Raw genomic sequence first — 23,597 nt, forward strand, 5'->3', positions numbered from 1 at the left:
GTAAGATTATAAATTGATGCAGCCAGTATGGAAAACCAGTATGGAGATTCCTTTAAAGATTAAGTATAACACTACCACATGACCCAGCTATTCTACTTCTGGGTATTTATCTGAAGAATACAAAAACACTAGTTTGAAAAGACATATGCACCCTTTGTTCATTGCAGCATTATTTACAATAGCTAAGATATCGAAACAACCTAAGTGTCCAGCAACAGATGAATGGATAAAGAAGATGTGGTACATTTATATAATAGAATACTACTTGGCCATAAAAAAGAATGAAATCTTGCCATTTGTGACAACATGGATGGTTCTTGTGGATATTATACTAAGCAAAATAAGTCAGAGAAAAACGAATACCATGTGATTTCACTCAAATGTGGAATTTAAGAAAAATAAACAAATGAATAAACAAAAAATAAATAAAAATAAATTCATAGATACAGAGAACAGACTAGTGGTTACTAGAGGAAAAGGAGGTTCAGGTGTGGGTGAAATGGGCAAAGGGGGTCAACTGTATGGTGATGGATGGTAACTAGATTTGTGGTGGTAATAACTTTGTAGTGTGTGCAGATGTCAAATTATAAAGCTAAACACCTGAAATTTATACAATTAAAAAAATCTAAGACAAAAAAAGTGCTTTTGTAAAAAGCTTTAATAAGCACTTATAGCCAAGGGAAAATGTTGAATGTACGTTTCAAGAACTACAAATAAAAAATAATAATAAAAGAATCACTTTTTATCTTGTTGATGTTACTTATAAATTGATAAGACTTTTAAACTTTTAAAGCCAAATTATTTTATTTATTTGCTATCCTCCATATCAGCCCTATTTTTCTATCAGTAATGTTCTTCATGACTAACTATGGTGTTATATAATTACTTGCCACTGTGAGATTTAAAATACTACAAGAAAGTATGGTTAAGTCCTTTTGATTTCCACAGTTAAGAAAAACAGAAATATGATAAATTCTCAAGTCATTGGAATGGATATTAAGAAATTTTTAAAAATTGATATTAAGTTAAAGAAATGAATATTATGTTATTCCTTGTTTAATCCTTTGATAGTTTCTCCTTCTTTCAATAATCATATATACATCTTTCACTCCACCCAGTTTCCCTAAATAGGACCTACTGTCTCATTCTGTGCCTTAAAGAACACTACTGGGTTCAAGTTGATTCTTTCCAGCAAATCTGAGTTCATATATCATCTTTTTATAGAAGACTTCCCACCACTCTCCAGTTTCTTCTCTGTATTCGCATACCACCCAGGCATAACCCTAACATAACTTGCCCACAGCACCATAATCAGTTATCTTTCTCATCCAGTAGTCTGTGCATTCCTTGATATAAGACATTATGTATTATTCTGTTTTATAACCACAATATACTGCAAAATTGGGGGCAAATAGTTTTCAACAAATGACACTGGGTTAATTTACGATGCCTACATATGTACTATCCTTTGAATCTGAAGGGAAATCCGGTTGCCTGTAAAGTACCTAATCACAGAATCACAGAATTGACTCAAGAGAGTTTGCATTACTGGGCAGAATGATCTCCCAACATAGCATCTAGACAGATTCTTTTTGAAAGTCATTTATGAAAAGATGCTCAGTTCATTCATGGGAAGAAAAATGCAAGGTTAAATATACTGAGATATTATTTCTTATCTACCATGTTGACCAAAATTCAAAATATTGATAAATTATGTTAACAAGGTTGTGGAAGAACAGGTGTTCTCATACATCCTAGTGGTTGGGCAAAGTGGTCCCTAATGCAAGAATTTAAAATGGTGCAGCTGCTATGGAAAACAGTATAGTATTTCCTCAAAAATTAAAAATAGAACTAGCCTATGATCCAGCAATCCAATTTCTGGGTATTTGTCCAAAAGAATTGAACACAGGATCTTGAAGAGATATTTGCTCGCCTATGTTCAGGGCAGCATTATTCACAATGGCCAAGAAGTAGAAATAACTTAAATGTCTATTGACAGATGCATGAATAAAGAAAATGTGGTATACGTGTACAATGGAATATTATTATCCATCTTTAAAAAGAAAGGAGGGGCACCTGGGTGGCTCAGTCATTAAGCCTTCGGCTCAGGTCATGATCTCAGGGTCCTGGGATCGAGCCCCACATCGGGCTCCCTGCTCGGCGGGAAGCCTGCTTCTCCCTCTCCCACTCCCCCTGCTTTTGTTCCCTCTCTCACTGTGTCTCTCTCTGTCAAATAAATAAATAAAATCTCACAAAAAAAAATTTTTTTTTAATTAAAAAGAAAGGAAATCCTGTCACATGCTACTGCATGGATGAAACTCGAGGACATTATGCTAAGTGAAAAAAGTCACAAAAGGACAGATCTTTCATGACTCCGCTTGTTTGAGGTATCTAAAGTAGCCAAACTCCTAGGGGCACCTGGGTGGCTCAGTTGGTTAAGCGACTGCCTTCAGCTCAGGTCATGATCCTGGAGTCCCAGGATCGAGTCCCGCATCGGGCTCCCAGCTCAGGGGGGAGTCTGCTTCTCCCTCAGGCCCTCCCCCGTCTCAGGCTCTCTCTCTTACTCTCTCTCTTTCAAATAAACAAATAAGATCTTTAAAATAAAATAAAGTAGCCAAACTCCTGGAAACAAGGCATAGTGGTGGTTGCCAGGGATTGGGGAGGAGGAAATGGGGAGTTGCTGTTCAGTGGGTATAGAGCTCCAGTCATGCAAGATGAAAAAGTTCTAGAGATCTGCTCTACAACAATGTGTATGTAGTTAACGATACTGTAATGTACATTTAAGATTTGCTAACAGGATAGAATTCATGTTACTTGTTACCATAGTTTAAAAAAAAAAACTTTAAAAAATACCTTTTTGTATTCTTGACAATACTTTCTTTTTTGAATACAGCTGAAAAACAATGTTACATTATTCTCAGTGTGCAACTTAGAAATTTGACAAGTTTATTTGACTTTATGCTATATTCACCACAACTGTAGCTACCATCTGTCCTGATACACTGCTATTACAGAATCATTGACTATATTTCTTATGCTGTGCCTTTTATTCCTGTCACTTATTCATTCCATATCTAGAAGCCTGTATCTCTCACTCCCCTTCACCTATTTTGCCCAATCCCAACCCTCCCCCACTCTGGCAACCATCAGTTTGTTCTCTGATTTACAGATCTAATTCTGCTTTTTCTTTATTCATTTTCTTTTTTTTAGATTCCACATATGAGTAGAATCATATGGTATTTGTTTTTCTCAGTCTGACTTACTTCACTTAGTATAATATCCTCTAGGACCATCCATGGTGTCTCAAATGGCACAATCTCATCTTTTTTATGGCTGTGTAATATTCCATTGCATTTATATACAACATCTTCCTTATCCATTCATCTATTGATGGACACTTAGGTTGCTTCCATATCTTGGCTATTGTAAATAATGCTGCAGTAAACATAGGGGTGCATATATCTTTCCAAATTAGTGTTTTCACTTTCTTTGGGTAAATATCTAATAGTGGGACTATGGACTCATATGGTACTTCTATTTTTAATTTTTTGAGGAACCTCCATACTGGTTTCCACAGTGGCTGCACCAATTTACATTCCTACCAACAGCATACAAGGGTTCCTTTTTCTCCACATCCTCACCAATACTTGTTATTTCTTGACTTTTCAACTTTAGCCATTCTAATAAGTATAAGGTGATATCTCATAGTAGTTTTAATTTGCATTTCCCTGATGATTTACGATGTTGAACATCTTTACATAAGTGTTGGCCATCTGGACATCTTCTTTGGAGAAGTATCTATTCATGTCTTCTGCCCATTTTTAATTGGATTATTTGTTTTTTGGGTGGTAATTTGCATAAGTTCTTTAAATATTTTGGATACTAACCCTTTATCAGAGATGCCATTTGCAAATATCTTCTGTTCAGGAGTTTGTCTTTTAGTTTTGTTGATGGCTTCCTTTGTTGTGCACAAGCTTTTTATTTTGATGTAGTCCCAACAGTTCATTTTTGGTTTTGTTTCCCTTGCTTCAGAAGACATATCTAGAAAAATGTTGCTGTGGCCAATGTCAAAGAGGTTACTGTCTGTGTTCTCTTCCAGGATTTTTATGGTTTCACATCTCACATTTAGGTCTTTAAACCATCTTGAGTTTATTTTTGTGTGTGGTATAAGAGAGTAGTCCAGCTTCATTCTTTTACATGTAGCTGTCCAGTTTTCCCAACACCATTTTTGAAGAGGCTGTCTTTTCCACATTGCATATTCTTTCCTCTTTTGTCATAGATTAATTGACCATATAATTGTGGGTTTGTTTCTGGGTTTTCTCTACTGTTCTACTGACGTATATGTCCATTTTTGTGCCAGCACCATACTGTTTTGATTTCTACAACTTTGCAGTGTAACTTGAAATCTGGAATTGTGATGCCTCCAGCTTTTTCTTTTTCAAGATTCCTTTGGCTCTTCGGGGTCTTTTGTGGCTCCATGCAAATTTTAGGATGATTTGTTCTAGTTCTGTGAAAAATGTTGGTATTTTGATAGAGATGATGGTATTAAATCTGTAGATTGCTTAAGTCTTCACTGGATCGTGAATTTTTTTTTAAATAAAAGTCATTTTTCTAGGTGTTATTACTGGGTAACATAATAACCCAAAATACAAAGTCTTAAAAAAAATTAATCCTTCTATCATCTTTTATGGTTTTAGTAGGTCAGAATTCAGGAAGGGCTAGACTGGGTGATTCTGGCCTCAGGTGTCTCTTGAGGTTGCAGTCAGATGAGAACTGGAACTAGGACACTAGACCACTGGAACAGCAGGGAGCTGGCCGGGTATCAGTCTCAGGGCTTTTTATGTGATCTGTACCCACAGGCTTCTAAGGGATTCCTCACATCAGGATGGCCTCAGGGCAATCACAGAGCTTTAAGTCTCCATCCAGTGTCACAGCAAGCAAAGCAGAAGCAGAACTGCTTTAGATTCAGAAGTCACAGCATCATTTCTGCATCACAAAAGCCTACCCACATTCAAAGGGAGGAGAATTAGATTCCACCTCTTTACAGGGAAGTGACAAAGTTCTAGAAGAGAGAGAAATTGTGGTGGCTATCTTTGGATATTATAATTTGCCACAATTATGGAACAAATGGGGAAATGTAAATATGCACTATACAACAGATGATATTGAATTAATAATGTTTTCCTGTGTATGATAATGCTATTTGATTTTGTAATATACATGTTCTTAGATGATGCATGCCAAAGGATTTGTCAATAGTGTCTTGACACCTGTAACTTATTTTCAAATGATTTAGCAAAATAAAAGGTATTTAAAGAGAGAAATAAACAAAATATGAAGCAGACAGTGAAATGTAAGGTATCAGAGAATAGAAGGATATACAGATGTTCATCATCCTAATAGTTTGCTTTTCTCTATTTAACATATGCTTCTCAAATAATTGAGAGGAAAATAAAATATAAGTCAGATTACATTATTTCTCTCCCCACATCCTCTAAACCTCCCTACTCAGAGTAGAAGCCAGACTCCTTACCAAGACCTCCAGGACTCTGTGATCCCCAGTCCTTACCTCCTGGATTTCAACCTCAGAGGGAATAGCAAGTACAAAAGCCCCACAGGTGTGCTTGCACAATTTAGAAACAATATGTTGTTTACAATATCCCATTTTAACTGATGCCTTGTATACATCTCATGCATAAATCCTTGTGTACAATTCTTGGAGAGCTTCTGATTTGATGTGAAACCTCAGTTCCCTGCCCATTCACTCCTTTCTTGATTGTAAGAACTTCAGCCCTAGATGAACTCCGTCAAAGCCAGATCCTTTCTCACTACCCCCACAGAGGCCAGAGAATTAGGCCTAGGAAAGGAAAATCTGGGCCAGCAAGGAAAATTTAAGAAGGTTCCCAGTTATATTCTAGTTGGGATTTCACCAATTTGGTATTCCCCTCAGGACAAGATACACAGTTTCAATCTTACCACCAGGGCACACTGTATTGTATTATATTTGAGGTTTAGATTACCTAAGCGTGCCCTGTAATAACTAGTAGGTCTTAACAAGATTTTATTTTGCAGGATTTAACCTGCTGGCTTTCTTGCCTTTGGCTAATGCTCAGTGTTCTGTCAGACTTGACTTGTCTGTGGCCCTAGAGCACGGTGCTGCCTGTTGCAGACATTAGTAATTTCCTCTCTTGGATAGAGGCCCTCACTGGAGCCATATTTGCATTCGGATATATTTGCTCCTGATGTTTGGCCTTGGGACTCAGCTGAATTGTGATTCTTTCTGAAGGTCATGTGATACAGCCTTCAGGGGAGGTGTTAGTCACATAGATAATTGGGCCTTCTGGTTTCTAAGACGAGTGGGATCGCCACATCTTTCCTTCCAAACCAGTGAACATTTTGTTAAGTAGGGCTGGTTGGTAAATTCAGCATGTCCTGAGCTCATAGCCAGCTATGGGGCCAATGAGCAGTGCAGGTTCTAAGACAACAAAGGACATGCTCACCTTGGTTCTGCAGAGTTTACACTGTGCTTTCATGTGCTCTTTTTGTTAGAAATTAAATATTTAATAGACATTATAAATTAAGATTCAAAAATTATTATCAGGCCATCTGAATACTCACTGTACTGTCATGAGTAAAGTGAGCAAACCCCAGGTGAGATTCTCTATGGATAGTGAAGCAGAAGGCTGAGACATTCGTTTGGAGGAAACTGGATAGTTAAATGCCAGGAAGGCTTGGCTAGGTGTCCTCTGTATTAAAATTATGATTCTGAGATTGCCATTTTCCAACTTGGCAAAAGCCTTGAAAAATCTTTATGTTCTTAATACTATAATTCCACTTCTAGGAATCTGTCCTAAGGAAAGAGTACTAAATACAGAAAAAGACATTGTAATGGGAAGATAAAATGTAAACAAATTATGTCCAGCTAAAGGGAAATGTTTAAATAAATTATGTCCACTTATTATACAAATTTAAAAATTTATGCCTGTTTATAATTTGGCAATAACATGAAAAGTAGATTTATTTTATATAAATAGGATGCAATATTATACATAAAGTATCAAAACTGTTTAAATACTGAAAAGAAATGCATCTTTGAATGTTGAGAAATAGGTATATTTTTTTTCTGCTTTTCTATATTTTACAATTTTTCTTTAATGAGTTTCCATCACTACTTCTTTACAAGAGAGGTAAAGCACTGATTTTTTTTATTAACATATAATGTATTATTTGTTTCAGGGGTACAGGTCTGTGATTCATCCGTCTTAGACAATTCACAGCACTCACCATAAAACATACCCTCCCCAATGTCTATCACCCAGCCACCCCATCCCTCCCACCCCCTCCACTCCAGCAACCCTCAGTTTGTTTCCTGAGATTAAGAGTCTCTTATGGTTTGTCTCCCTCTCTGCTTTTGTCTTGTTTCATTTTTCCCTCCATTCCCCTATGATCCTCTGTCTTGTTTCTCAAATTCCTTCTATCAGTGAGATCATATGATAATTGTCTTTCCCTGATTGACTTATTTCACTTAGCATAATACCCTCTAGTTCCATCCACATCCTTGCAAATGGCAAGATTTCAATTTTTTGATGGCTGCATAATATTCCATTGTATATATATAGCACCTCTTCTTTATCCATTAATCTGTTGACAGACATCTGGGCTCTTTCCATAGTTTGGCTATTGTGGACATTGCTGCTATAAACATTGGGGTGCAGGTGCCCCTTCAGATCACTACATTTGTATCTTTGGGGTAAATACCCAGTAGTGCAATTGCTGGGTCATACAGTAGCACTATTTTCAACTTTTTGAGGAAACTCTATACTATTTTCCAGAGTGGCTGCACCAGCTTGCATTCCCAACAACAGTGTAGGAGGGTTCCCCTTTCTCCACATCCTCGCCAACATCTGTCGTTTCCTAACTTGTTAATTTTTGCCATTCTGACTGGTGTGAGGTGGTATCTCATTGAGGTTTTGATTTGTATTTCCCTGATGCCAAGCGATGTTGAGCACTTTTTCATGTGTCTATTGGCCATTTGGATGTCTTCTTTGCAGAAATGTCTGTTCATGTCTTCTGCCCATTTCTTGATTGGATTATTTGTTCTTTGGGTGTTGAGTTTGATAAGTTCTTTATAGATTTTGGATACTAGCCCATTTGCAAATATCTTCTCCCATTCTGTCAGTTGTCTTTTGGTTTTGTTGACTGTTTCCTTTGCTGTGCAAAAGCTTTTTATCTTGATGAGGTCCCAATAGTTCATTTTTGCCCTTGCTTCCCTTGCCTTTGGCAATGTTTCTAGGAAGAAGTTGCTGCGGCTGAGATCGAAGAGGTTGCTGCCTGTGTTCTCCTTTAGAATTCTGATGGACTCCTGTCTCACATTGAGGTCTTTCAAGCATTTTGAGTCTATTTTTGTGTGTGGTGTAAGGAAATGGTCTGGTTTCATTCTTCTGCATGTGGCTGTCCAATTTTCCCAACACCACTTGTTGAAGAGACTGTCTTTGTTCCATTGGACATTCTTTCCTGCTTTGTTGAAGATTAGTTGACCATAGAGTTGAGGGTCCATTTCTGGGCTCTGCATTCTGTTCCACTGATCTTTGTGTCTGTTTTTGTGCCAGTACCATACTGTCTTGATGATTACAGCTTTGTAATAGAGCTTGAAGTCCGGAATTGTGATGCCACCAGCTTTGCTTTTCTTTTTCAACATTCCTCTGGCTATTCGGGGTCTTTTCTGGTTCCATACAAGTGTTAGGATTATTTGTTCCATTTCTTTGAAAAAAGTGGATGGTATTTTGATAGGGATTGCATTGAATGTGTAGATTGCTCTAGGTAGCATTGACACCTTCACAATATTTGTTCTTCCAATCCATGAGCATGGAAGGTTTTTCCATTTCTTTGTGTCTTCCTCAATTTCTTTCATGAGTATTCTATAGTTTTCTGAGTACAGATTCTTTGCCTCTTTGGTTAGACTTATTCCTAGGTATCTTATGGTTTGGGGTGCAATTGTAAATGGGATTGACTCCTTAATTTCTCTTTCTTCTGTATTGTTGTTGGTGTATAGGAATGCCACTGATTTCTGTGCATTGATTTTATATCCTGCCACTTTAATGAATTCCTGTATGAGTTCTAGCAGTTTTGGGGTTGGAATCTTTTGGGTTTTCCACATAAAGAATCATATCATCTGCAAAGAGTGATTCTTCTTTGCCAATTTGGATGCCTTTTATTTCTTTTTGTTGTCTGATTGCTGAGGCTAGGACTTCTAGTACTCTGTTGAATAGCAGTGGTAATAGTGGACATCTCTGCCGTGTTCCTGACCTTAGGAGGAAAGCTCTCAGTTTTTCCCCATTGAGAATATTATTCGCTGAACCACTGATTTTTTTTTTTTTTAAGATTTTATTTATTTGCGAGAGAGAGCATGAGAGAGAGAGAGAGCATGAGAGGGAGGAGGGTCAGAGGGAGAAGCAGACTCCCTGCTGAGCAGGGAGCCTGATGTGGGACTCGATCCCAGGACTCCAGGATCATGACCTGAGCCGAAGGCAGTCGCCTAACCAACTGAGCCACCCAGGTGCCCCCGAACCACTGATTTTTAAAGTGCTAACATAAGGGGTTTCTGGCTGGCTCAGCTGGTGGACTATGCAGCTGTTGATCTTGGGGTCACAAGTTCAAGCCCCATATTGGGCCTAGAACTTACTTTAAAAAAATGCTAACACAAGAGTTCTTATTAGCAAAAAATTATCAAACCAGTCTAATTATGAGTTAATACTTATATAACTTATTATTAATATTTATACAAATTATTTTAAGACAAAGTATTTAAGAGATTCAGTTCAACAATACTTTTTGAGTATCTAAAGTATCCTTTTATTTGGACTTTGAAATTAACACCTTCTAAAATTCCATAGGATAATAATATTTCAATTAACTGTAATTCTACTTTTTTCTTTTAACAACTGCAGCGAGAACAGGGAAGTGAGCAAGAAAGGGCCCTTGACAAGGGAGGGAAGGAGACAAAGGGAGCCTATTTTGTACTAGGCCGTGTGGTCCATGCTTTTTATACATGACCTTATTTAATTCGAGCAATTACTCTGTGAGGTTATATATATATACACACACATATATACACACATATAATCTTATTTGACCTGAAAAGCAATTCTATGAGGCATTTTACAGATGAGGAAACTAGGGTTCAAAGAGATTCCATAATTTGACTAAAGGGAAACAAATAGTAAGAGAATGACCCTCATTCTTTCCAGTGTCATTGTACTTTGTTGATAGCATATCCATGGCCCACATTCATAGCCTTGAATAGCCTCATTTTTTTGACAGAATTAAGCCACACTTCTTAATCTGGTTCCTCATCTAAGAGCTACATGAGAGAAAGGAGAGAAAGAATGGGCTAGGGCAGTAACACTGGGAAGTGAAAGCGGGCAAGAGTCGACTCCCTACCCCAACAAAACATTTATTAAAAAGTACCCAAGAAATATTACTCAGCCATCAAAAAGAATGAAATCTTGCCATCTGCCATAATGTGGATGGAGCTGTAGAGTGTTGTGCTAAGGGAATAAGTCAGGCAGAGAAAGACAAATACCATGATTTCACTCATATGTGGAACTTAAGAAACAAAACAAATGAGCAAAGGAAAAAAAGTAGAGAAAGGCAAACCAAGAAACAGACTCTTAACTATAGAGAACATACTGATGGTTACCAGAGTTGAGGGAAAGTGAGGGGATGGGGGAAATAGGTGATGGGGATTAAGGAGCACACTTGTGAGCACCAGCTGTTGTATGGAAGTGTTGAATCACTATATTGTATACCTGAAACTAATATTACACTGTATGTTAACTAACTGGAATTTAAATGAAAACTTTTTAAAAATCATCCAAGAACTCAAGAAGCATAGCCATATGGTAGCAATGGAACTATTATGTGACAAGACATAAATTCTATGCAGTCCTGAAGTAATTATCATATGAAGTATATGTATTTCCATATGTGTTATAATATATATATTATTAAAGCAATTCTTTACGTTCCATATACTCTGTAACATTTTAGATGTAACATCTAAAATTTATTTTGCGCAGAGGTCATCCTAGCCCTCTCTTCCAAGGGTTCTGGATAGATGAGGTGCTTGCTTGTTTGGTTTGGTTATACGTAAGAATCTAGTAGAAGACTTACAAACACAGACCGAGTCCCCTCAAAACAGGCAATATCCAGATTCAGAACTTTTTTGCTTATCTAGCTAACTAAAAGCTGAAGAATAGCCTTAATAGGTACTTGGTTATCCCTACGCCTTGAAATATTTTGCCAGACAACTTAAAAATGGAATTGAAGCACCAACTGAAGCTTTCTGTGCTACTGTGGTTTCAACTGAATGCTGCGCTTTGTATAAACATCATTTTTGTGGTTTAACTTGAGGCTGTTCTCTGCGGTCTTCCCAGATAATGGGAATGCGTCAGAAGCACAGCTTCGCTTCCTGTGTAGGCTGGAAACTGTTAACTGCAAAGTTTGGAGATAGTCTCACAGAGCTCTCTGCCATATGTTAAACTAAACTTGATATGAAAAATCCTATCAGCTTCCCGTTTCCCAGGGCATTAAAAAGAAAAAAAGGAACTCAAGCTTTATAAATATAAAAAGCATCTGTCTGCACAGGAAATTCTACTCTGTTATTTTACAAACGATTCCTACTTACATTTACAAGAGAAATCAGATCTGACGAACTATATAGAAAGTAAAGTACCATTTTCTTCCAAATTTTTAAAATATATATTCATAATTCTGAATGGCTGACTGGACAGTGAACTAACCATCATCATACAAAGATCTCAACAGTGCTGCACAGCATGCTGCTAAGCATTTATATTTCCAAGTGAAAGGAGATGGAATATTTTGATAGCATGCTGCGAACTTAAACAATTCTATTGGATGTAATTTTTGTATTTAAATGCTCCCACCACTTCAGGAAGACTCATGAGCATTCACAAAATATTTGGCACAATTTTGATTCTAATTTTTTACTTCTCCTTATCTCCCTGAGCTTCAAAAGAATTCCCTCCAGAATCACTCACCCAGGTGCAAGTATCCTTGAGTTCATCGTCAGTAGCTTTTGTAAGAATCCCTTTCTGTGACTGCCTCCCCGTTGTCCCCTATAATTTTGTATTTCTTTTGCTCTGAACCAACTTGCTATGATAAAAGCCATCTTTTCTTTTCACTCTGTTCCATGACCCTCATAAAATTAACAGCTGAGATTCATGACCAGAACCTGATCATTCATCATAGTCTACAGAGGACTTGATGCTACTATAATACCCATAATTTACCAGCAGCACTCTCTCGGACTTGACTATAAACCCTTTTGCTTACTTCATCAATTCAGTGCTCCTACATTTAGCCTTGATTTCACTGATTGTTTTCTTGCCTCATAGAGAGGACTCAAAAAATTTTCCATCAGAACCTGTCTTTTTTATCTAATAGCCTATGCATGCCAGTATTTACAACTAAACTCCCTTTTTTTAGTATTTTAATTTTTATTTAAATTCAATTTAGGTAACACATAGTGTGTTATTAGTTTCAGGGACATAGCAAACAATATTTTTTATTAGTTTCAGAGGTAGAATTTAGTGATTCATCAGTTGCATATAACACCCAGTGCTCATTCCATCAAGTGCCCTCCTTAATGCCCATCTCCCAGTTAGCCCATCCCCCTACCCATTTCCCCTCCAGCAACCCTCAGTTTGTTTCCTGGAGTTCAGCATCTCTTATGGTTGGTCTCCCTCTCAATTTTCATCTTATTTTATTTTTCCTTCCCTTTCCCTATGTTCATCTGTTTTGTTTCTTAAATCCCACATATGACTAAAACCCTATGGTATTTGTCTTTCTCTGACTGAGTTATTTCACTTAGCATAATACCCTCTAGTTCCATCCACATCATTGCAAATGGCAAGATTTCATTCTTTATGATGGCTGAGGAATATTCCATTATATATATATATATATATCACCTCTTCTTTATCCATTCATCTGTTGGTGGACATCTGGGCTCTTTCCATAGTTTGGCTATTGTGGATTTTGCTGCTATAAACATTGGGGTGCACGTACCCTTCAAATCACTACACTTGTATATTTGGGGTAAATACCCAATAGTGCAATTGCTGGGTCGTACAGTAGCTCTATTTTCAACTTTTTGAGGAACCTCCATACTGTTTTCCAGACTGGCTGCACCAGTTTGCATTCCCAACAACAGTGTAGGAGGGTTCCCCTTTCTCTGCATCCTCGCCAGCATCCAACTAAATTCCCTTTAACCGTAAAACCATAACTTATTTTTTCTTCCAATTTCTTCTTTTTCTCACTTTGACCTTGCTTAGTTTTCACTCATTCATTCTTTCAGAAATTTAAGGCTCCTCTTGCTCTTAGTTCCATTTGCCTCCATTCTTTTCTCAAATATCATATTACTATCATATATTAAAGTTATTACTCATCCATCACCAAGTACTGCTTACATTTATTACCTTCTCTGGTATAAAAGTTGCTGTCCCTTTGATGTTCTTTTCTTTACCAGCCAAAGCGTAGGGATAGTATCTTTTCTCTTTCCATATTATCACAGAAGGATAGATAGATAAAAATTATACCCACCCTCTTTAACCTTGCACACTGAGAGGTACAAGCTATGGGCCTTCCTTCATACAGGGGGAAGCTGAACCATATCCCTGTGGCAACTGATAACAACAGGAATTGTGTAGTTTGCCTCTGCCTGTTCCTAAAGATGTACAGACATACCACACTTCTCTCTCAGGCTGGACCTTTGTGGAAAGGGAGCTTGACAACTGTTAAAACAGCATTTCCACTGTGAATTAGAAAGCCTCTGGGGAAGAGACTCATGTAAATGTATATTGTCAGTGCAGAACTGTTTTCCTATGTTTGCAATCATCTGTGTGTCATTTTCTCTGTGGCTAAATCTCAGATCGTCAGAGGCTGATCAGCTGGTTTGTGTTTCCCTCCATTCCTCTTTGGTCAATATATTACACATTCTTACCCCCAGTTAAAGTGAGGCAGAACTGTAAGTATGTCATTATATTTTATTAGCTCTAGTAAAAAATGTGTCATATAAAAGGTTAAGACTTTTGGCAATTTTTATGGTATACTTCTGAAACATTGCCACTTCTGGTCATTATTGAATTTAAGATTTGAAAAAAGAAACCTGTGAGAAAACTGGTTCCCTGCATATTTTGTCATACTGCATCAATACATTTAACAGCATAAATTCTTTTTTTTTATTTTATTATGTTATGCTAATCACCATACATTACATCACCCGTTCTTGATGTAGTGTTCCATGATCCACTGCTTGGTACAACACCGAGTGCTCCATTCAGTACATGCCCTCTTTAATACCCATCACCAGGCTAACCCATCCCCCCACCCCCCTCTCCTCTAGAACCCTCAGTTTGTTTCTCAGAGTCCATAGTCTCTCATGGTTCGTCTCCCCCTCCAATTTCCCCCCCTTCATTTCTCCCTTCCTACTATCTTCTCTTTTTTTTTTTTTTTAAGATTTTATTTATTTATTTGAAAGAGAGAAACACAGCGAGAGAGGGAACACAAGCAGGGGGAGTGGGAGAGGGAGAAGCAGGCTTCCCGCCGGCAGGGAGCATGATGTGGGACTCAATCCCAGGAGCCTGAGATCATGACCTGAGCCAAAGACAGATGCTTAACGACTGAGCCACCCAGGTGCCCCTATCCTCTTTTTTTTTTTTAAACATATAATGTATTATTTGTTTCAGAGGTACAGGTCTGTGATTCAACAGTCTTACACAATTCATAGCGCTCACCATAGCACATACCCTCCCCAATGTCTATCACCCAGCCACCCCATCCCTCCCACCCCCCACCACTCCAGCAACCCTCAGTTTGTTTCCTGAGATTAAGAATTCCTCATATCAGTGAAATCATATGATACATGTCTTTCTCTGATTGACTTATCTTGCTCCGCATTAATACCCTCCAGTTCCATCCATGTTGTTGCAAATGGCAAGATTTCATTCCTTTTGATGGCTGCATAATATTCCATTGGATATATATACCATATCTTCTTTATCCATTCATCTGTCGATGGACATCTTGGCTCTTTCCATAGTTCGGCTACTGTGGACATTGCTGCTATAAACATCGGGGTGCACGTACCCCTTCAGCTCACTACGTTTGTATCTTTAGGGTAAATACCCAGTAGTGCAATTGCTGGGTTGTAGGGCAGCTCTATTTTCAACTTTTTGAGGAACCTCCATACTGTTTTCCGGAGTGGCTGCACCAGCTTGCATTCCCACCAACAGTGTAGGAGGGTTCCCCTTTCTCTGCATCCCCGCCAACATCTGTCATTTCCTGACTTGTTAATTTTAGCCATTCTGACTGGTGTGAGGTGGTATCTCATTGAGGTTTTGATTTGTATTTCCCTGATGCCGAGTGATGTTGAGCACTTTTTCATGTGTCTGTTGGCCATTTGGATGTCTTCTTTGGAAAAATGTCTGCTCATGTCTTCTGCCCATTTCTTGATTGGATTATTTGTTCTTTGGGTGTTGAGTTTGATGAGTTCTTTATAGATTTTGGATACTAGCCCTTTATCTGATATGTCATTTGCAAATATCTTCTCCCATTCTGTCAGTTGTCTTTTGGTTTTGTTGACTGTTTCCTTTGCTGTGCAAAAGCTTTTTATCTTGATGAGGTCCCAATAGTTTATTTTTGCCCTTGCTTCCCTTGCCTTTGGCAATGTTTCTAGGAAGAAGTTGCTGCGGCTGAGATCGAAGAGGTTGCTGCCTGTGTTCTCCTTTAGAATTCTGATGGACTCCTGTCTCACATTGAGGTCTTTCAAGCATTTTGAGTCTATTTTTGTGTGTGGTGTAAGGAAATGGTCTGGTTTCATTCTTCTGCATGTGGCTGTCCAATTTTCCCAACACCACTTGTTGAAGAGACTGTCTTTGTTCCATTGGACATTCTTTCCTGCTTTGTTGAAGATTAGTTGACCATAGAGTTGAGGGTCCATTTCTGGGCTCTGCATTCTGTTCCACTGATCTTTGTGTCTGTTTTTGTGCCAGTATCACACTGTCTTGATGATTACAGCTTTGTAATAGAGCTTGAAGTCCGGAATTGTGATGCCACCAGCTTTGCTTTTCTTTTTCAACATTCCTCTGGCTATTCGGGGTCTTTTCTGGTTCCATACAAGTGTTAGGATTATTTGTTCCATTTCTTTGAAAAAAGTGGATGGTATTTTGATAGGGATTGCATTGAATGTGTAGATTGCTCTAGGTAGCATTGACATCTTCACAATATTTGTTCTTCCAATCCATGAGCATGGAAGGTTTTTCCATTTCTTTGTGTCTTCCTCAATTTCTTTCATGAGTATTCTATAGTTTTCTGAGTACAGATTCTTTGCCTCTTAGTATAAATTCTTTTAAATGTTTCTTCTTGAATTACTTCGCATAATTCCTTATAAGAAGCATTAAGAACGTTTTGTACAAATAGAAAGTTGCATATTATTATGACAAGATAATGATTATGGCAAAGGTCATTTATTATCTAACCTTTCATTTTGGTGCTGATGATGGTCAGTTCATCAAACCATCCTTCTCAATCTGTGACAATTAAGCCCTCATTTCCTAGTGAATCCATTGCATGTGATGAGCTCACTTTCTCCTACATATTTACATTGGTACTAGTTATGTACCCTTTTTGTGAAAATTAAGAAAATAGGCAGTCAAATCATTTTCTGTAGAGTGGAAGTATCTCAAAAAAACTAATTGAGAAGTTACTTTAAGTAATCCTTATTAAGCCTCTAATATGAGATATGAACTAAAAAGAACTAGATAGAACTAGAAAGTTTTATGAGTCATGATACCTTCCCTTAAAAAATTTACATTTTACCTTAGGAGGTATGAAATAAACATCTGAAAAAAATGGAAAATAATCAAAATAATATGTAATTGGGAATTGAATTATTCACTACCAATTTGCAGTTTGGAAAGGGGAAAAAAAATCATTGTGAACTTAGTAATGGAGGTCTTCAAGAAGGTGGGTTTAAATTAAATGTGAAAAGTGAAAAAAAAATTGAAAACAGTGAAGTCCCTAAATTGTGGGGAAGTGAGGGAGGATTAGGACAGGAAGAGGAAAGCCAGAGAGATGGTACTGAGAAGGTTGGGTGACAGAGCCAGTAAGGATACTTGCCTGGGTTAGGCAGCAGAGGGAAGTCACAAGCACTTGCTTTAAGTAATCCAAATATCAAATTTCTTAACTATTATAAAAAGGGTAAATATCAGTCTAACAGGGCTATGGTGAAGATCAAGATTATGTATGTGAAGGTGCTTGGAAGTAAACATTGAAGAATCCTATGAAGTAGGACTGGATTCCCAGGATACAGACAGATTAGGAAGGATTTCACCATTTGCCTCTCGCTCACCAAAATGGCATGCAGATTACTCAGAATCACCTATACTGTATAAAAAGAAGGATTTCTGAAAAATTAATCAGTGAATCAAAGGCAAAAGCTCCTTCTACTCAGTTTTTTGTTATCCTTGATGGAATCTCCTAAAGATTCATTGCTTTTATCATTTTCCATTTTAAGAACATTTACAACATTCTCTTATTTCAGTCTCAATACCCTCAATTTATGTCAGCCTATTTTCTAATTTAGTCAAAGATCACAGAAGAACATCATTACTCTATGGGATATTCCACCACAACTAGTAGGGACTGTCAAAAACAGATGTATTTTCACAACAAAAGAAAATAAGTGAGGTTTAGCTCTTGAGGTACCAGTTAAGTTCTAGGTTTCAAATCATGATGGATATTCAGAGTAGGAGCAATCCTGGATCAAGATTATAAAGTGTATCAAGGCTACAACACAGAGTGCTGCTGGGATTTTTTTGAGGAAAGACTTCATATGAATTTTGTGAAATCCTAATGACAAAAATGGAGAATTTGAATGAGTCTCCCTGAGTGTGCATGATTCAATTAGGTGAAGAAATCAAGAAAGCAACCACCTATAGAAAGAATAGTCCTCAGGTGTTTAAAATAAACCAGTAGGCTTTACTGAAGTAGAAATCTAATACTGGAGGATAATGACAAAGTTGGATGGTTAAAGATGAATGAATAACTCAGCCCCTGTACAATCTATTTTAATTTCTTATAGAATGTCCTGTAGGTCTAACTTACATCTAAAAGGCGTTAGTCCCAGCCACCCCATTAATAATTGTATTATAAGGGCACCTGGGTGGCTCAGCCATTAAGTGTCTGCCTTTGGCTCAGGTCATGATCCCAGGGTCCTGGGATCGAGCCTTACATCGGGCTCCCTGCTCAGCTGGAAGCCTGCTTGTCCCTCTCCCACTACCCCCTGCTGTGTTCCTTCTCTCACTGTGTCTCTCTCTGTTAAATAAATAAAATCTTAAAAAATAATAATAATAATTGTATTATATACATGACTTATCTATATAACAAGGATGAATCAAGATGGTTCATGTTAATATTTTTTATTGTGGTAAAATATACATAACTTTATAAAATTTACCATTTTAACCATTTTTAAGTGTATAGGTAGTGTTAAGTACATTCACATTGTTGTGTAACTCATCTAAAGAACTCCTTTCATCTTGCAAAACTTGAAACTCTATACCCATTAAACAACAGTTCTCTATTCACCTCATCCTGTGTAACCCCTTGACAACCATTATTTACTTTCTGTCTCTATAAATTTGACTACTCTAGATACCTCTTATATAAGTAGAATCATTCAATGTTTGTCTTTTTGTGACTGGCTCATGGCATTTAACATAATGTCCTCAAGGCTGATTGATGTTGTAATGTGTGTCAAAATTTCCCTCCTTTTTAAGGCTAAATAATATTCCATACCACATTTTGTTTATCCATTCATCTGATGGACAGTTAGATTGCCTCCACCTTTTGGCCATTGTGAATAATGTTGCTCTGAACATGGGTATACAATTATCTCTTTGAAACTCCTTCCAATTCTTTTGAGTATATATCCAGAAGTGTAATTGCTGAATCATATAGCAATTCTATTTTCAATTATTTGAGGAACCCCTGTTTTCCATAACAATTACACCATTTTCCATTCTTACCAACAGTGCACAAAATTTTCAATTTTCCTACAACCTCACCAACACTTGTTATTTTCTAGGTGGTTGTTGTTGTTTTTTAATAGTAGTCATCCTAATGGATGTGAGGTGATTTTAATATTATCTATGATTTTACCCTACTTGCAAGCTAACAAGTTAGCCTGCTACAATTTATGGATGCTGGAAGAAAAAGCTTTTATTATTCATAGCAACAGCAGTAGCCAGAATATCAATCAGCATTTGTGCTAGTTCTCCAAGCTCCAAATCTCACAAGAGAAGGAAAAAGTCCAGATGACATCTGCACACAGTGGGTTGGATTATATGGGAGGAACCCCAAGTTTAGGGAACCCAAATTTCATATAGTGAGCAATAAGCTTGTCTGACTTTTGCCCTAGAAAGAGACATTATCTTTATCATGGTGGACAGTAGACAAACCTTCCAAGACTAAATTAGGAAGAAAGAGAAAATCTGAACAGACCAATTACTAGGAATGAAATTGAATCAGTAATCAACAAACTCCTAACAAACAAAAGTCTAGGATCACATACTTTCACATGTGAATTCTACCAAACATTTAAAGAAGAGTTAAGATCGGTCTTTCTCCATGTATCATATGATCTCACTGATATGAGGAATTCTTAATTGCAGGAAACCAACTGAGGGTTGCTGGAGTGGGGGATGGGGTGGGAGGCATGGGGTGACTGGGTGATAGACACTGGGGAGGGTATGTGCTCTGGTAAGTGCTGTGAATTGTGCAAGACCGTTGAATCTCAGATCTGTACCTCTGAAACAAATAATGCAATATATGTTCAGAAAAAAAAAAAGAAGAAGAAGGTAGCAGGAGGGGAAGAATGAAGCGGGGGAAATCGGAGGGGTAGACGAACCATGAGAGACTATGGACTCTGAAAAACAAACTGAGGGTTCTAGAGGGGAGGGGGGTGGGAGGATGGGTTAGCCTGGTGGTGGGTATTGAGGAGGGCACATTCTGCATGGAGCACTGGGTGTTATGCACAAACAATGAATCATGGAACACTTCATCTAAAACTAATGATGTAATGTATGGGGGTTAACATAAGAATAAAAAAAAAAAAAAAAAGATCGGTCTTTCTCAAACTATTCCAAAAAATAAAAGAGGAAGGAATGCTTCCAAATTCATTCAATGAGGCCAGTATCACCATGATATCAAAACCAGATACTACAAAAATAGAAAATTACAGACCCATATCCCTGATGAACATAGATGGAAAAATCCTCAACAAAATATTAGTAAACCACTTCCAAAAATACATTAAAAGGATTATTCACCATGATCAAGTGGGATTTATTCCAGAGATTCAAGGATGGTTCAATATCTGCAAATCAATGTGATATACCACATTAACGAAATGAAGGATAAAAATTATATGATCTTCTCAATAGATGCAGAGAAAGCATTTGACAAAATTTAGCATTCATTCATGGTAAAAGCTTCCAGTAAAGTTAGTATAAAGAGAATGTACTTCAGCATAATAAAGGCCATATATGACAAACTGACAGCTAACATCCTAATATCAGGAACAGGAAAAGGATGTCCACTCCCATCAGTTTTATTCAATATGCTAGTGGAAGCCCTAGTCACAGCAATGAGACAAGAAAAAGAAATAAAAGGCATCTAAATTGGCAAGTAAGATATAAAACTGTTACTATTTACGGATGACATGATACTATATATAGAAAATCCTAAAGACTCCACCAAAAAAATTATTAGAACTAATAAAGGAATTCAGTGAAGTTTCTGGATACAAAATCAGTATATGGAAATCTGTTGTGTTTCTACACACTAATAACAAAATAGCAGAAAGGGAAATTGAGAAAACAATCCTCTTTACAATTGCACCAAAAAGAATTAAATACTTAGAAATAAATTTAACCAAAAAGGCAAAAGACCTATACTCTGAAAACTATAAGACACTGATGAAAGAAATCAAAGACAACACAAATAAATGGAAAGATATACCATCCTTATGGATTGGAAGAATTAATACTGTTAAAATGTCCATATTTCCCAAATCAATCTACAGATTTAATGTAATCCCTGTCAAAATACCAACAACATTTTTCATAGAACTAGAACAAATGATACTAAATTTTTATAGAACCACAAAAGACCCCGAATAGTCAAAGCAATCTTGAGAAAGAACAAAGCTAGAGGTATCAGAATCCCAGATTTCAAGATACACTACAAAGCTGTAGTAATCAAAACACTATGGTACTGGCACAAAAACAGATACAAAGATGAGTAGAACAAAATAGAGAGCCCAGAAATAAACCCATGCTTTATATGGTTAATTAATCTACAACAAAGGAAGCAAGAATATGCAATGGGGAAAAGACAGTTTCTTCAACAAATGGTAATGAGAAAACTGGACAGCTACATGCAAAAGAATGAAATGTACCACTTTCTTATACCATACACAAAAATAAACTCAAAATGAATTAAAGGCCTAAATGTAAAACCTGAAACCATGAACTGCTTAAAAAAAATAAGAAGTAATCTCTTTTACATCAATCTTAGCAATATTTTTCTGGATATGTTTCCCCAGGCAAGGGAAACAAAAGCAAAAATAAACAATTGGGACTACATCAAACTAAAAAACTTCTGCACAGCAAAGGAAACCATCAACAAAACGAAAAGGCAACTTACTGAACAGGAGAAGATATTTACAAATGTTATGTTCAATAAGGAGTTTATGCCCAAAATATAAAAAGAATTCATACAACTCAGCACCCGCAAAAATAATTTTATTAAAAAAAATAGGCAGAGAACCTGAATAGGCATTTTTCCAAAAAAGACATCCAGATGGCCAACAGACACATGAAGAGATGCTTAACATCACTAATTATCAGGGAAATGCAAATCAAAAGCACAGGGGATAGTGGAAACCACCTGGCATAATATCAGACTCCATAGGTTTAAGGGCATGGTTCCCAACAAAACTGCCTTTACTTCAGATATCAGCCACAAGTGGTTGGGGGATCCCCAGGCCACCTCTACTTCTGACCAACTGGCTACAAATTTCAGGTGTTTCCACTATCCCCTCATGTTCAACAATTTGCTAGCATGACCCACAGAACTCAGGAATGTACAATTATGATTACAGTTCTATTACAAAGGACACACGTAAATAAGTTCTGGGAAATAACACAGAGCTTCTATGCCCGCTCCTGTGGAATCAGGGCACATCACCCTCCTGGCACATCAGTGTATTCACCAACCAAGGAGTTCCACTGAACTCTGGTGTCCAGAGGTTTTTGTTTTTGTTTTTTGGTGTCCAGAGATTTTATTGGCATTTCATCTCATTGGCATGATTGATTAAATCACTGGCCACATGACTGAACTCAATATCCAGCCCTTCCCTTCTTTCTCCTCCTTTAGAGTTCAGCCAATATCTGCAGCTTAAAGCTCCAGCTTCTAATTACATTGTTGGTTTTTCTAGCTTAGCCTATCCCTATACTGAGTCGTCTCAGTGACATAAAATATTAGGACCCACCATAAATAAGAAAGAACTCTCATCATTTGGGAAATGGCAAGGAAATGGTTCCCTCCTGGGAACCAGGCACAAAGGCCAGCCCAATTCTTTAGTTTACAACAGTCTTCAAGTGGGTGAATGGCCAAGGGTTTTTTACCACTTCCCTTGAAAGACAGGTGGTTCGGGATCTCCCTCTGGAATTTAGGACTTAACAGCTATTGTCTTTGGGCCTCAGTTGAAAATCAAACCAAAATAACTGCATTTTCACAGCCTCTTAATTATTCATTGGCTAAGCCTGCGTGGCTTTGTGAAGGCCAGCAGATCTGTGACTTCTGTTTTTGTCAGATGAAGGAATCTGGACTGTTTGGAAATCCAGAGGCCTAAACCCCAGCCTGGGTAGATGTACCACAGAGGCATTCGCTCACATGGGAGGTACTGCCACTTACCCAGAGTAGTCAAAGGCATGGCTAAGGCACCCCCCTCACTGACAAAACCTCGTTCCTATTCTTAGTTTTGTAGTCTCACATCTCTCTCCCTCTTCTTTCCTAATAAAATCTTCTCAAAAAACTAGGTGTAAGGAGAACGCACATTGACACAAAATAATTTAATGAATTATTTTGTTACACATGGTACTGAAAAACAAAATGAAACTTTTTATTTTTTTTTAAGATTTTATTTATTAGAGAGAGAAAACGAGTGAGGGGGGAGGAGGGGCAGAGGGAAAAGGAGAAGCAGACTCCCCGCTGAGCAGGGAGCCTGACATGGGGCTCCATCCTAGGACCCTGGGATCATGAGCTGAGCCGAAAGCAGACGCTTAACCAACTGAGCCACCCAGGTGCCCCCAAAATGAAACTTTTTAAAAAATAGTATTCATCTTCTCTGTGATGGTTAATTTTATAAATTCTATGGTAGGCCACAGTATCCAGACATTTGGTCAAACAGTAGTCTAGATGTTTCTAAGAAGATTTATTTTTAGATA

At 37.5% G+C, this 23,597-nt stretch overlaps 1 protein-coding gene and 1 long non-coding RNA gene across 6 annotated transcripts in view; one reads left to right on the forward strand and one right to left on the reverse strand.

Annotated features, from left to right (window-relative positions):
• The window catches only part of LOC123848297 (uncharacterized), an 844,895-nt gene that overhangs the window by 742,098 nt on the left and 79,200 nt on the right, over nt 1–23,597 (reverse strand). The window lies entirely within an intron of this gene.
• Nucleotides 1–23,597, forward strand: part of LOC123848295 (bifunctional heparan sulfate N-deacetylase/N-sulfotransferase 3) — a 176,962-nt gene that overhangs the window by 99,277 nt on the left and 54,088 nt on the right. The window lies entirely within an intron of this gene.

This window comes from Mirounga angustirostris, unplaced genomic scaffold, assembly GCF_029215605.1.
Source record: "Mirounga angustirostris isolate CCGP_5_RB_7025 unplaced genomic scaffold, mMirAng1.0.hap1 SCAF_2, whole genome shotgun sequence".
NCBI lineage: Eukaryota > Metazoa > Chordata > Mammalia > Carnivora > Phocidae > Mirounga > Mirounga angustirostris.